We start from the raw sequence: 14,769 nt of genomic DNA, 5'->3' as shown, positions 1-14,769 counted from the left end.
TCTAGGATATTGAGCTATATAAAAATGTGAGCTTTAAAGCAAGTCTTGAAACAAATCTGCCAACCACCCATGGGTGATCTGACAAAGGATGACACCAATTCAAAACAAGCAAAGTATTTCAGCCCCTATGTCAAAAACAATTTATAAAAATGGAAATAGGGACTCTTTGGAAAAAGTGAGACACAGACAGACGAGGAAAGAAGGAAAGAAAAAAAAGAGAGACAGACAGACAGACAGACGAGGAAAGAAAATGAGAGAGACAGACAGACGAGGAAAGAAAATGAGAGAGACAGACAGACGAGGAAAGAAAAAGAGAGACACAGACAGACAGACAGACGAGGAAAGAAAAAGAGAGAGACACAGACAGACAGACAGACGAGGAAAGAAAAAGAGAGAGACACAGACAGACAGACGAGGAAAGAAAAAGAGAGAGACACAGACAGACAGACGAGGAAAGAAAAAGAGAGAGACACAGACAGACAGACGAGGAAAGAAAAAGAGAGAGACACAGACAGACAGACGAGGAAAGAAAAAGAGAGAGACACAGACAGACAGACGAGGAAAGAAAAAGAGACAGACAGACGAGGAAAGAAAGAATATCAGAGCCAAGTATGCAAACAAAGCATAATGACTAATATCACTAGAACTCTTACAAAGATAGGAAAGATATTTTTTTCACAATTACATAATTTGAATGAGATGTAGAATGCTGGGCATTTAAAGCAAGACATTCCCAAATACAGGGTAGTAGGTGCTATCATTCTAGGATAATTGTCAAGTGGACCATCCTTAAAAGAGGGTGGGTCAAATTAGTAATGAATAAATTATCATTTTGATAAATAATACTAAGCACAAAAAAAAAAATCGTTTTCAAAAATATTTACTGGACTTAAATAATCCACATCTTTGGACAGTGTTTCTGTGTTTGGTGTTCTTCCCATGAAGGTACCCTGGTAAACAAATCTTTTCTTTCACAAGTCTGCATGGTTTAATTTTTGTTCCAATAGATTATTAATTATACTATGGAAAAAAAAACTCAATGTACAATGTATTCACATTCATTTCTCCAGTAAAAGGAAAGAAAACAATTAATAAGTAAATATAAAATAAATCTATTTGAACCCTTATATTTCTAGTCAACATTTAATCTTAACAAATCAATAAAACTTCTTTGCATCTTAAAACTTAGACCATTCCCCTTAACAAATCACATTAGGATTATGAGGATGGGACTAATCAATCGTCAGAAAATCTTTAAAATCTGAAAAATTCTTGTGCATTCAAGCACCTCTGTTTCATAGCAAATCGCTTTAAAGTAAATACTAGACTAATTTCCTTAAGCCTCCCTCCTACAGTGGTACACAGTATAATAGACAAAATACTTTTCTTTTGACATACAATAGGAATACAATAGCCCTCACATCTAAAGACTAACTGGCAAGTTCTCTCACTATATAAAGCCTACAATGTCAATCAACATTTCATGAGTGGAAGCAAGACATATTGCTCTACTTGTCTCCACCCCCCACCCTACAGCTTGTTAATATCTGAACGATGAGATCACTGCTTTGCATGGCCAATGTAAAGGTATGCAAAGAATAGAAATGAAGGCAAAAAAGGAATCAAACACTATCACTTTTGTAGTGCAGAGGCTAAGCTAGGTTTCAATATTCTTTTAACTAACTTTGGTCAATAGATAATGAATTTTTAAAAGATTTCCTTTGGTTTGAGATTTTTCCAAGTTTAATCTACATTTACACATTAAAAAGCTTTCCATCAAGTCTCTGGTAATAGGCTGTAGCTTGTAATGAGGTCTGTATGAGTACCAGGTACATAGTACTGATAAAATATAAATATTTGGGCTTGGCTCTGCTCTAACCATCAGTACCATTAGTCCCCAATTTTTTTTTTTTACTTGTCATTTTCAATGTAAAGAGCAATTTTAAAGAGCACTTTATTACAAAGTGCACCAATTTTTTTTTTTTTTTTTTTTGAAAAATTAGCAAGATTTCTATTTTTTGCTGATGATAGTACACTACAATACCCACTAAAAAGATAATAAAAACTTAAAACTATATAGATCTTCCTAAAGAATTGATATGGCTATTGCACCTTTTCCCATAGATTTCCAATAAAAAAAAATTACTATTTTCGAAAATCAATTAAAGATAAAGATGTATTGAGTAGAGTAATAAATTACCTTTACATAAAAATGAATCTTATCCCATTAAAATATGATTTCAACAGTTGATCTTGTGTTTGCATACAAGTAAATATCCTCAAATTATAACCAGCCTCCCCTCCCCCCTCCCCTGGATGGAGCATAGGAAATATTCAATAGCTTCAGTAACTTGCAACCTTTACTTCATATTCATGACAATATTATAAGTTCATATTTTTGTAAAAATATTGCCATCATTTCTTCACAAATGATCTAAGAAAACTTTTGTAAGCATTTTCTTTATTCAATGCAATTTGCTTTAGGTAAGGATATCTACTTTCATAAAATAAAAATATATACTTTAAAAAAATATGATATATATTGAATATAGTAACTGGCTTGGCAATAGTCATCACAAAATACTTTTTTTCCCAATCTACAGATAAAATAAAGGTACAGACCCAACACGAGCAACAATAATAAGACAAACAATAATAATAAGGCAGCAGCGAAGAACAAAAATAATATGACGAACAAACAATAATAATAGGTAGGCGAAGAAACAATTACAAAGATGAACAATATCAAGAAGGGGGAAAAAAAATACGAAGGGGAAAAAAAAAATACGAAGAAGAAGGGGAAAAAAAAAAAATACGAAGAAGAAGAAGAAGAAGTAGGGGAAAAAAAATAAGAAGGGGAAAAAAAAAAACAAAGGGAGAAAAAAATACGAAGAAAATATGAAGTAAAAAATAAAGGCAAACAACAATCGACAAAAAAGCGAACAAACATTAAGACTAAGGCAAACAACAGTAAGAAACATGAAAAAATAACATTAAGAAAAATAAGAAAAGAACAATGATAACAATAAGATGAACAACAAGACAATAAGGCAGCAGTGGCAAACAACAACAAACAATAAGAAAAAGGTGAACAACAAACAATATTTATATGAAGAAAAACAATAAGAAAAATAAGGTGAACAAACAATAACAATATGGCAAACAAACAAGAATTGATACGGCTATTGCACCTTTTCCCATAGATTTCCAATAAAAAAAAATATTTTCGAAAATCAATTAAAGATAAATGTAGTGAGTAGAGTAATAAATCACCTTTGCATAAAAATGAATCTTATCCCATTAAAATATGATTTCAACAGTTGATCTTGTGTTTGCATACAAGTAAATATCCTCAAATTATAACCAGCCTCCCCTCCCCCCTCCCCTGGATGGAGCATAGGAAATATTCAATAGCTTCAGTAACTCTTGCAACCTTTACTTCATATTCATGCCAATATTATAAATTCATATTTTTGTATAAATATTGCCATCATTTCTTCACAAATGATCGAAGAAAAAATCTTTTAAGCATTTTCTTTATTTAATGCAATTGCTTTAGGTAAGGATATCTACTATTATAAAATAAAAATATAGATACTTTAAAAAATATAATATATATTGAATACAGTAACTGGTTTGGCAATAGTCATCACAAAATACTTATTTTTTAAAATAAAAGGTACAGACCCAACACGAGCAACAATAATAAGACGACAAACAATAAGGCGAACAATAATAATAAGGCGGCAGCGAAGAACAAAAATATTATAAAGAACTAACGATAAGAAAAAAAAATAAAGCAAACAACAATAATAGGTAGGCGAAGAAACAATTACAAAGATGAACAATATCAAGAAGAAGAAGAGGAAGAAGGGAAAAAAATACAAAAAGAAGAAGAAGAGGAGGAAGAAGGGAAAAAAATACAAAAAGAAGAAGAGGAGGAAGAAGGGAAAAAAATACGAAGAAGGAGAAGAAGAGGAGCAAGAAGGGAAAAAAATACAAAAGAAGAAGAGGAAGAAGGGAAAAAAATACGAAGAAGAAGAGGAAGAAGGAAAAAAAATACGAAGAAGAAGAGGAAGAAGGAAAAAAAATACGAAGGGAAAAAAATACGAAGAAGATGAAGGGAAAAAAATACGAAGAAAAAAATAAGAAAAAAAAAAGAAAAAAGGCGAACAAACGACAAAAAAGCGAACAAACATCAATACTAAAGGCAAACAACAGTAAGAAATATGAAAAATATAATGATAACAATAAGATGGTGAACAACAGACAATAAGGCAGCAGTGGCAAACAACAACAAAACGGTAAGGAAAAGGCAAACAATATTTATATGAAGAAAAACAATAAGAAAAATAAGGTGAAGAACAAGCAATATGGCAAACAAACAAGATTTGATACGGCTATTGCACCTTTTCCCATAGATTTCCAATAAAAAAAAAATACTATTTTCGAAAATCAATTAAAGATAAATGTAGTGAGTAGAGTAATAAATCACCTTTGCATAAAAATGAATCTTATCCCATTAAAATATGATTTCAACAGTTGATCTTGTGTTTGCATACAAGTAAATATCCTCAAATTATAACCAGCCTCACCTCCCCCTCCCCTGGGTGGAGCATAGGAAATATTCAATAGCTTCAGTAACTCTTGCACCCTTTACTTCATATTCATGCTAATATTACAAGTTCATATTTTTGTATAAATATTGCCTCATTTCTTCACAAATTATCTAAGAAAATAAAATCTTTGGTAAGCATTTTCTTTATTTAATGCAATTGCTTTAGGTAAGGATATCTACTTTTATAAAATAAAAATATAGATACTTTAAAAAATATATATATTGAATACAGTAACTGGCTTGGCAATAGTCATAAAATACTTTTTTTTTTCCCAATCTACAGATAAAATAAAGGTACAGACCCAACACAAGCTACAATAATAAGACGACAAACAATAAGGCGAACAACAATAAGGTGGCAGCGAAGAACAAAATATTAATATGAAGAACCAATAAGAAAAAAAAATAAAGGAAACAACAATAAATAACAGGTAGGCGAAGAAACAATAATTGCAAAGATATTAAGAATATCAAGAATAATTTATGAAGGTGAAAAAAAATATATAAAAAAAAGGGAAAAAAATTCAAAGGGAAAAAAAAAAAACAAAGGGAGAAAAAAATACGAAGAAAATACGAAATAAAAAATAAGAAAAAAAAGGTGAACAACAAACGACAAAAAGATGAACAAACATTAATACTAAGGCAAACAACAGTAAGAAACATGAAAAAATAACATTAGGAAAAATATGAAAAAAAGAACAATGATAACAATAAGATGGTGAACAAGACAATAAGGCAGCAGTGGCAAACAACAACAAACAATAAGAAAAAAGGCGAACAAAATATTTATATGAAGAAAAACAATAAGAAAAATAAGAAGGTGAAGAACAAGCAATAACAATATGGCAAACAAAGAATAACAAGATAGAAAATAAATAAGAAAGTGAACAACATGCCATAATAATATGAAGCAGAGGAAGGAGAACAACAAACGATAAGAAAAAGAAGATGAACAATAATACGAAGGCGAAGAACAAAATAAGGCAAACAAAAATGGAAAAATAAATAAATAAAATAAGAAGGCGAACAACAAACAATAAGAAAGAGACGACCAAACAATAATATGAACAATAATAATAATGAGGCAAACAAGACGAAGGTGAACAACAAACAATAACAATGTGAACAAACAATAATAATAAGGCAAAGAACACTAAAAAATGCAAACAAGGCAAACAATAATATTATCATGAAGAACAAACAAGAAAAATAAGGCAAACAAACAATAAGAAGGCGAACTACAAACAATATCAAGATGTCAAATATCAAACAATAATAAGAAAGCTAACAACCAAAATTATATGAAGAAGGAAGAAGGCGAGCAAACAAAAATAATAAGGCCAACAACAAACCATAAGAAAAATAATAACGAGGCAAACAAACAATAAGGCAGCGAACAACAAACAATAAGGCAAACAAACAAGAATGTGAACAACGAACAATAATAATAAGGCGAACAACAAACGATACTAACAAGAAAAAGATGAACAATAGTAAGGTGAAAAACAAAATAAGAAGGTGAACAACAAACAATAATACAAACAAAAAATAAAACTAATATGAAGATTAACAACAAACTTAATAAGGCAAACAATATTAATATGAAGAAAACAATAAAAAATAATAATAATGCAAAGAATAATAATATGAAGAACAACAAACAAGAAAAATAAGGCAAACAATAATAATAATATGGCAAATAACATTAGAAAACAAACAAACCATAATAAAAAAAAGGCGAACAAACAATAATAAGAAGACGATGAACAATAATAATAAGGCGAAGAACAAAAGAACAAACAACAAACAATAAGAGGAAGACGAAGGCAGTGAATATCAAATAAGAAAAATAAGGTGAACAACAATATTAATAAGAAGGCAAAGAACAAACAATATTAATATGAACAAGAAAAATAATAAGGCAAACAAACAAGAATATTTATATGATGAACAACAAACAATAAGAAAAATAAGAAGGTGACCAACAAACTATAACAAGGCAAACAAACAATAATGCGATGAACAATTCTAAGGCAAAGAAAAAACACTAAGAACAACAAACAATAGGAATAAGGTAAACATACAATATTAAAAATAAAATGGCAAATAAACAATAAGAAAGCGAACAACGAGCCATAATAATAAGCAGAGAAATAACAAGGTGAACAACAAACAATAAGAAAAAGATGAGCAACAAAATTAACAAGAAGGCAACCAACAAACAATAATAAAGCGGCAAACAAAAAACAAACAAGGCAAAAAAACAATAAGAATAAGAATGAAAAAATTTTAAAAAAATAAATATTAACAAGGCGAACAACAAAAAGAGAATAAGGCGTACAAGAACAAAATAATTAGAACAAACTAATCAGAATAAGAAGGCAAATAAACAATGTTAACTAGGCGAACAAATAAGGCTGACAAATAGGAATAATAAGGCAAACAACAAGCAAGGCAAACAATTAACAAATAAGGCAAATTGTAGATCTACGGAACAGAATACAAACTTTACATGCAAAACATATTTACATGTAAAGTTATATAATTTTGGCTTTGTCCCAGCTAGTACCATCCATCCAGATTGAAAATCTGATTATGGTTGGAAAATGCAATTCAATACAAGTCCTGTCTTGGGTGGATTTTTATATTTTGGAAAAATAAAGTACATATTCTATACTAAAAATGACCATTCATAACACTGGTGATGGAAATGCTGTGGGTGTGGACATGCCTCACCACATTTTTTATTCTATTCTTATATTCTTTTGAAAACAAGTATCTTTTCATGCCCATTTTTTGTTTGTACCATGGTATGATGAAAAAATTAATCGAAGATTGAGATAATACAGAAAGACAAGCTTTAGATCTAGAGAAATTAGCTTTTTACATCAAGAAATATAAAAGGGGGAGAGGGAGAGGGAGAGGGACCATGAAGTTTAGAATTCCTAGGTAGAAAAATATGGACTTCATTCATGGAGACAGTGAGAAGAGTCACACCGAACTTCAACCACAACAGCCCTAACAACACTAATGAAAGTCTACAAATGCCTGATATATTCAAGGATGGTTTCTAAAAAATAATATAAACCTTTTATATCAAGTGAAATTGTAATTTTTTGGCAGGAGCGAGCGAGAAGTGCCAATATCAAAACTAGGTATGCAGGTAATTAGTACCCGTACACCTGTGCGGACTAAATTGTTGCAATTTTGCATACATTTGATAATGACATTGTGCATGGATACAAGCTCATGAATGTCCAAAGAACTTTTATAACTATCAGAAAAATAGTGATTTATGGTATACCGAGATTTAAAAAAATAATAATAATAAGTTTTGCACATTTTCACATGAAATATGCTTTACATTTTATTAATTTGTGAACTTATGAAGGGATAAGTTTGTGCAACAAGTACGAAGCATTAATATTAAAAAATAAATGTATAAATCAAAATTTCAGTCTGACTTCGCTCTAACCAACATTAGTCCACCCTTAGCAAATTTGATTTGAAATTGGTTATTACTGCTATAAAAAAAAGCACTTCAATATGAAGGGCACCCCCCTTTTTACTTCCAAATTATAAGATATTTTTGTAAGATGGTAGTAAAATGATGCCTGCTCTAAAATAAAAAATATATGTTCTTTTATACATCTAGTGCATCCTTTTCATCTATTCTGAAAGATTTATTGTGCAGACATTACCATAGGCCATAGATACCATAATTAAACGAATATCCAACCACATCAAGGCGTTCTGTGATATTTATGCATTTCTTAGCAAATATAATGCAAGCAAATAATATCAACTACTCAGTTTCCATTACAATGGTTGTTTTTAATAAAAATCATTAAAGAAAACTTTGATCATGAAAATTTAACAACTTTGGTAATTCTCAAATTCAATGCATTTCACACACATGCTATTTTCTCTCAAAACTGAACCATTTTGTATTCATGCTAGGACTATAACTGGAATGATTTTGTACTGATATTACCATCTACAGTTTTCCATTTCTTCACAATCCCCCCCACCCCAATCTGAATATTTAGTTTGTTTAGAATGTGCATGATTTAATGCATTTATTGAACATTTCAGTCATGAATATCGACTTTAACATGGGGGGGGAAAAACACATCATATCATCCCAATTGAAAACTAAATCCAACTGACTTGGTAACATTCTTATCATAAAGTACACTAAATGAGGATAATTTTTTATGCAATATTAAATCTAAAGTAGATATTGAACTTTGGCAAATGCCTAGCTTTAATAATTCTCTCAAACTCGCCATGTTGCTTTCACTTAAGCATAAGAATCCGCAGGGCTAGTCGAAACCCAATTTTTTTTTGTCCCAAATAGAACTACTGTATGTACATTACATAAAACTGAAAATTGCCACAAAAAGTGGTCACTCAACCAGTCCTCAAAATAAATCAAACGATAATAAAAAAACAGGACTATTTACCCAGCATATATATGATATATCTAATGCTAAAATGTTTTCTAGTTAATTCAGGGAAAAAATCTGTTTTAGGGGGTTGCTGCCCCCTCCATCCCTAAGGGTTAGCAGGGTTAAAATAAACATACGAGACGAAGTGCAATTACATACTCTAACATTGTGGAAAAAATATATATATAGTTCTCTAACTTTTATTTTCTTTTTTTATGATGAAAAGAGTGGAGCAAGGTAAGCATTTCCTAGGACGGTCCCCTTCATCTAATAAAATATATACATATTGGAGTAATTAACAAATCTTACAAGTTAATTTTGCGTGTTTGCCTACATTTAAATCTCCTCGGAAATCATGACCACCTAGTGATCAGCTCCACCACCCTCCCCTGGGTGGAGCATGGGAAATATTCAACGGCTTCAGTAACTCTTGCACACCACTTATTCAAAATTATCTGCATGTTCAATTCATGCTTTAAGAATACTGTACTAATACTACCATTTCTTCATAAAAGATTTAATTTTTTTTGGATATCCTAGTTTGCTAAAGTTTTCTTTACAATTTACTATATTAAGCATTTCAAAAGAATATCTACTTTTATTTGAAAAGAATGAAAGGTACCTTAACAAAATATGTTACCTATTGAACACCATAACTGAATCATCAAAGTACACTCGAGGATTTTCTATATCATTCTATTTAGTGAACAAAGATAATGAACTTTAAGTGTACAAATTTTCCAACACCCTAGTCTCAATTCTTTGCTTACATAATGTGTGGTACTGTCTAGCATTTAAAAGTTGTGTGCACCTTAATATCAGTCCCTTGCACTTGTGAAAAGCATGTCGAACCCCTTTTTTTTTCTTTACATTATGTACATCAGAAAAATGGCCTAAAAATGTTTCAGGATGACAGAAGGTCCCCCCCTCCTCCCCTAAAAAATTCTAATTAACCCTAGCCACATTTGCATAAAGCTGGCATTGACATCAGTAATCTATAAACCAATAAAAAAAATATTAAAGAGAATCTTGACTTCATGTAACTAATAAAGTATCTTTGTTTTAAAAGAATTGCACTGTCAATTACTTTTGCTCGCATGAAAAAAAAATATATATATATATATATTATAAAAATCTAAAGCTATGATAATAGTGGCAACTCATACACTTGGATACCTACAAGAGGGTCTGTCAGTGCTGACAGAGCACTTGCACAGCCTGAATTTATACTTCGAGATAATGACGATTTGTGACCGAACTCAAAATGTCCATCCAAGTTTAACTCCTGGCAGAAAAGAGACGGGTGGTCAAAGTATGGGCCTACCATAAGCTACAGGTGAGCCTCATGCTATAATTTATAAAACCAAATAATGTATTCACCTTCCTTACATTTCTTCCCATCCAACCCTTCTTGCTCTTCAATGGAATTTTCTCTAATAAACAGCACTTAAACTGCCAAATGATTTCAGAATAAAAAAAAATTAGGACTTACCAAATTCAGAAGAACTACTCCAATGTCCCCTCACATGGGCATCTGCACGCATTCAGCTGATCTGCAAAACCAAAAGTATATTATAATTAGGTTTAAAATTCATAATCAAAAATATTCATCCAATGATGTCATGTTCTAATTCCATATATATTGCATAGACAGCCATTCTTAATAATGTTTTTCATTTATCTATCTATTTAATCATGGTTATAAGATTAACAACTACTGTTAACAAAAAGTTCATGTTCTACTTCCCTACTTCTGAGTATTCTAAATGCAATCATATTTACCTGTAGAAATCCATACAAGTCATCCAGCTCTTATCCAGCCCCTGACGCAGCTTTCAGCTTGTGGAAAACTTCCTGCTCCTCCAGCCCTGCCAATGTGTTGTTTTCAAAGTTCTTGCCAGCTCTTCTGAAAATCAGAACCAAAAATCATTAGTCCCATGTTAGCCTACATGATATGTCTGCATTTGAAATTCATTACTCGGTCCTTTGATAAAAGGACTCTTTTATGTTATACACGTTTGCCAACATTACTGCAGATTACAATATTTACCTGCAAATAGAAAAGAGGACTCCTTCAAATTGCTATACCGCCTAGAGCCCTTCTGTGGCCTTGAAGTCGAGACAACCCTTTCCACATCCAAACCTGCAGTTAGAATGTCAATGAATACCAAAACACTGACCCATCTTGGTATCTCATTTGCATAGTTTTTTATTCATCTATTCCTGTTACAACAAAATGTTATTGAAAAACCTTGCTAGGATTTAAAAACAAACCTGAAATTCTGATGGCCAGGTCGGAACTGCTAGGAGACGTAGGCTGCACTGGACCACTACACCACGATTCAAACACCTGTAGGAAATTGGTCCCATATAACCTGATTTTTTATGCACAAATACATACTACAAACAACCATTTCTTTACAAAACTTATGAATTGCTAAATTGCCCATTTATCATGGTTACATCGACTTGCAAAATTACCAGATTTACTGATAACAAAGAGTTCATGTTCTACTTCCCTAATCTTTAGCATTTTAAATGTAATTATATTTACCTGTAATCTGTAAAAGCCATCCTGTTCTTATCCAGCCCCTGATGCAGCTTTCAGCTTGTGGAAAGCTCTACTGCTCCTCCAGCCCTGCCACTGTCATGCTTTCACAGGTCTTGCCAGCTCTTCTGAAAATCTGAACCAGAAATCATTAGTCCCACATTAGCCTCTGATATATCTGCATTTGAAATTCATTTTCTTTTATATATTAGAAGGTTTTTAAACCTGTTACTGAAGGTTAATACTAACCTGGAAATAGAAAACAGACTTCTTCAAACTGCTATACCGCCTAGAGCCCTTCTGTAGCCTTGAAGTCGAGGCAACCCTTTCCACATCCAAACCTGCAGTTAGAATGTCAATGAATACCAAAATACTGACCCATCTTGGTATCTCATTTGCATTGTTTATATTTTTTCTTGATTTATTCTGTTTACAACAATATGTTATCAAAAAAACATGCTAGACATGTACTTTAGCAATTTTCAACTTTCAAAAACAAACCTGAAATTCTGATGGCCAGGTCTGAACAGCTAGGAGACATAGGCTGAACTGGACCACTACTCCAGGATTCAAACACCACCTGGAGGAAATTGGTTCCATATAATCAGATTTTTCATCCACAAGGTCATAATATACCACAAATATCAATTTCTTTACAAAATGAATTGTGAAATTATTAAGCATTTGAAAAACGCTATTCTCACCCAAATCAAAATATCAGTTCATAAAACCATTCACCTTGCCTCTGCACAATCCTAATTCTGAGAGTGGGAAGTAGTCATGCCAATTTACTGATAACAAATTCATGTTCTACTTGCCTAATCTTTAATATTTAAATTTAATCATATTTACCAGTAGAAATCTGTAATACATCCAGCCCCTGGTGCAGCTTTCAGCTTGTAGAAACAAGCTCTCCTGCTCCTCCAGCCCTGCCACTGTCATGCTTTCACAGTTCTTGCCAGCTCTTCTGAAAATCTAAGCCAGAAATCATTAGCCCCATATTAGCCTCAATGATATATCTACACTTGATATTCATTAGCAAGGCCTTTGATAAATTGCTTTTCCTTTATATAATTCAGGTGTGCCAACATATTACTGTAGGTTACAATATTTACCTGCAAATAGAAAAGAGGACTTCTTTAAACTGCTATACCGCCTAGAGCCCTCCTATGGCCTTGAAGTCGAGACACTCCCTTTCCACATCCAAACCTGCAGTTAGAATGTCAATGAATACTAAAACACTGACCCATCTTGGTATCTCATTTGCATAGTTTCTTGCTATTCATCTATTCCTGTTACAACATATGTTATTGAAAAACCTTGCTAGGATTTAAAAACATAACATACTACAACCATTTCTTTACAAAACTTATGAATTGCAAAATTGCCTATTTATCATAGATACTTTGACTTGCATGATTACCAGATTTACTGATAAAAAGTTTGTTCTACTTCCCTAATCTTTAGTATTTTAAATGTAATCATATTTACCTGTAATCTGTAAAAGCCATCCCACTCTTATCCAGCTCTCAGTGCAGCTTTCAGCTGGAAAATATCCTCTCCTGCTCCTCCAGCCCTGCCACTGCCAGCTCTTCTTGAAAATATGAGAAGGAAATAATTAGTCCCACATTAACCTCTGATATATCTTGACATTCATTTTCTTTCTTAGCCTCATACATCTGCACTTCAAATTCGTTTTTTCTTGTATATTACGTTTTTAAGCTTGTTACTAAAAGGTTAATACTAACCTGGAAATAGAAAACAGACTTCTTCAAACTGCTATACCGCCTAGAGCCCTTCTGTGGCCTTCAAGTCGAGACAACCCTTTCCACATCCAAACCTGCAGTTAGAATGTTAATGAATACCAAAACACTGACCCATCTTGGTATCATTTGCATAGTTCCTATTTATTCATCTATTCCTGTTACAACATAAAATGTTATTGAAAAATCTTGCTAGGATTTAAAAACAAACCTGAAATTCTGATGGCCAGGTCGGAACAGCTAGGAGACGTAGGCTGAATTGGACCACTACTCCATGATTCAAACACCACCTGTAGGAAATTGGCCCTATATAATCTGATTTTTTTTCACAAATATATAGCATACTACAAACACTTCTTTACAAAACTTATGAATTGCAAAATTGCCTATTTATCATGGTTACATCGCCTTGCAAGATTCCCAGATTTACTGATAAAGTTCGTGATCTACTTCCCTAATATTTAGTATTTTAAATGTAATTATATTTACCTGTGGAAATCTGTAAAAGCCATCCCACTCTTGTCCAGCTCTCGGTGCAGCTTTCAGCTTGAAAATATCCTCTCCTGCTCCTCCAGCCCTGCCACTGCCAGCGCTTCTGGAAAATCTGAGAAGGAAATCATTAGTCCCACATTAGCCTCTGATATATATGTACTTGAAATTAATTTTTTCTTATATATTATAAAGGTTTTTAAACATGTTACTAAAGGTTAATACTAACCTGGAAATAGAAAACAGACTTCTTCAAACTGCTCTTGCGTCTAGAGCCCTTCCGAGGTTTGAGGTCATGATAAGCCTTTCCACATCTACACCTGCAGTTGGAAACAGTCAATGAATACCAAATTATTCCTTGATTTTATTTAGGAAATTGCATAATTCATATTACAAGGCAAGAACTAAGAAGCATATACTTATGAGAATTACCCGAAATGAAAATACACCTTAACTGAACCAAATACATTTTATAAGTCTAAAAAAAATTTGAAGTAATAGCCAACTTATCAATATTTATACTTATTCAAGCCATTTAAGGGGGGGGGGGATATCGTCAAATGCCAACTCCCTTACCTGTAAAAAAAAGAAAATTGCTATCTGCAACCATCTTTGGTCTATCCACAACTATGGGATGAGACGATTCCATGCCACCATCCCTCTTTAAATGGGAGTACCAACTGAAATGCACTTTACTCCTGCAAGCACAAAGAGTTTAGATTAAGTTTTATTTCCAATGATCTATTCAATTTCTTCATAAGCTAATGATAAAATCTAAATCTATCAGTGCCAGGAGATTTCCTATTAGTAGAAAAACCCACCTGCTGACTCTCATTGTCTCCTCTCTTGACAAGTCATTGCACTCCTTGCAGCAAAAGGTCTTGGTTCTCTTGGAAAGAC

The 14,769-nt window shown here is 32.4% G+C and overlaps 1 long non-coding RNA gene across 1 annotated transcript; it reads right to left on the bottom strand.

Moving 5' to 3' along the window:
• Positions 1 to 10,344: 10,344 nt before the first annotated feature.
• On the bottom strand, positions 10,345 to 12,206 carry LOC113816311 (uncharacterized). Its single transcript, XR_003476693.2, has 7 exons — positions 12,119 to 12,206; positions 11,867 to 11,958; positions 11,624 to 11,753; positions 11,344 to 11,419; positions 11,120 to 11,212; positions 10,852 to 10,975; positions 10,345 to 10,622 (listed from the first exon to the last, which is right to left on the bottom strand). It is a non-coding gene; the product is annotated as an uncharacterized lncRNA (long non-coding RNA).
• Positions 12,207 to 14,769: the final 2,563 nt, after the last annotated feature.

This window comes from Penaeus vannamei, chromosome 42, assembly GCF_042767895.1.
Source record: "Penaeus vannamei isolate JL-2024 chromosome 42, ASM4276789v1, whole genome shotgun sequence".
In the NCBI taxonomy this organism is placed as follows: domain Eukaryota; kingdom Metazoa; phylum Arthropoda; class Malacostraca; order Decapoda; family Penaeidae; genus Penaeus; species Penaeus vannamei.
The sequence above is the reverse complement of the archived record's forward strand: the minus strand, read 5'-3'. Positions and strand labels throughout refer to the sequence as shown.